Raw genomic sequence first — 1,676 nt, forward strand, 5'->3', positions numbered from 1 at the left:
CCCATGATTGGATGCAGAGGCTGGCAAGTCTAAAACCTGCAGCATAGATGGGCAGTCTGAACCTAGGAAATAGATTATATTGCAGTTAAAATCTGAAGGCAAAGGCTGGCCAAATTCCCTCTTCCTCAAGGGAATTCAATCTTTTTCTTAATACCTTCAACTGATTGGATAAAACCCATCCATATTAAGGAGGATGATCTGCTTTACTCAAAGTCTAGCAATCTGAACACTAATCTCTTTAAAAAATATCTTCAAGGCAACATCTAGACATATTTGACGGAATCTCTGGGTACCGTGGGTTAATCAGGTTGACAAATAAAAGTAATTAGCGCACCAACATATATAAAGCATGGAATTATACAACAGACAATACATAAATTCTAACATTAACATATTACCATGTTTGCTTTGTTGCATATATATTAATCTAGTCATTCTTCTATTTATCTATTAATCTATCTATTTTATTTTTATTTATTTATTTTATTAAAGATTGTATTTATTTATTCATGAGAGACACACAGAGAGAGAAAGAGAGGGAGAGGCAGAGACACAAGCAGAGGGAGAAGCAGGCTCCGTGCTTCTCCGTGGAGAGAGCCCGACATGGGACTCGATCCCGGGTCTCCGGGATCAGGCCCTGGGCCCAAGGCTGCGCTAAACCACTGAGCCACCAGGGCTTCCCTAATCTATCTTTTTAAAAAAAGATTTTATGTATTTATTTGAGAGAGAGAGAACGAGGAAGGAGGAGAGGCAGAGGGAGAAGCAGACTCCCTGCTGAGCAGAGAGCCCAAAATGAGGCTTGATCCCAGGACCCCAGGATCATGACCTGAGTGGAAGGCAAACGCTTAATGGATTGAGCCACCCAGGTGCTTATTAGTTAATCTATCTTATTTTAGGAAGAATTTTAATAAATTTCAGAAACAAGCATATTTCCCCCTAAATTTTTCATCATAAATATCATTAACTGTATTTCAATGTGTGTTTACAGTTGTAGATATGAGGTAAAGTTTACATAAAATGCAAAATATTGAATATACAGTTACTGAATTGTTACAAATGTGTACATCTGTGTGCCCAAGTTATAGGTAGATTTAGAACACTTCCCATTACAGCCTCAGATCGTCTTTCTTGCTACCAGTCATTATAATTTAATAAATAAAAATAATATTTTTGATAATAGTATTATGGCATTCAATGGAACTGTAAGAAACTGAACATGTTATCTTTTGATAATTTTAAAGTATTATATAAATATCAATATCACGGAATCACCATGAGGGCTCAGGCTTCTACAGTTGGTATTATAGCATTCAATGGAAATATAAGAAGCCTGAGCCCTCATGGTGTTTCCATGATATTGATATTTATATACTTTACAATTATTAAAAGATATCGTATATTCATACATCATATAAAGCTTATACATGACATAATATAAATGACGAATATATTGAATTGTCTCATGACCTAATCAAGGCACATACACATTTTTCTTTCCCACCATCCTTTTAAAATGTAATCAGTGTGGAGTGTTTCTTCCTTTTTAATGAGATAAAAATTCCTCAGATACCTAACTTGTTTTAGTAGCCTTTTACATGAAAGTTTGTGAGACTCTTTAGGTTGCAAACACAACTTCATTTTGGTCTTCAGCATCTCCATCATATTCAATGGTAAAA

Source organism: Vulpes lagopus, unplaced genomic scaffold, assembly GCF_018345385.1.
Source record: "Vulpes lagopus strain Blue_001 unplaced genomic scaffold, ASM1834538v1 ctg175, whole genome shotgun sequence".
Taxonomy (NCBI): domain Eukaryota; kingdom Metazoa; phylum Chordata; class Mammalia; order Carnivora; family Canidae; genus Vulpes; species Vulpes lagopus.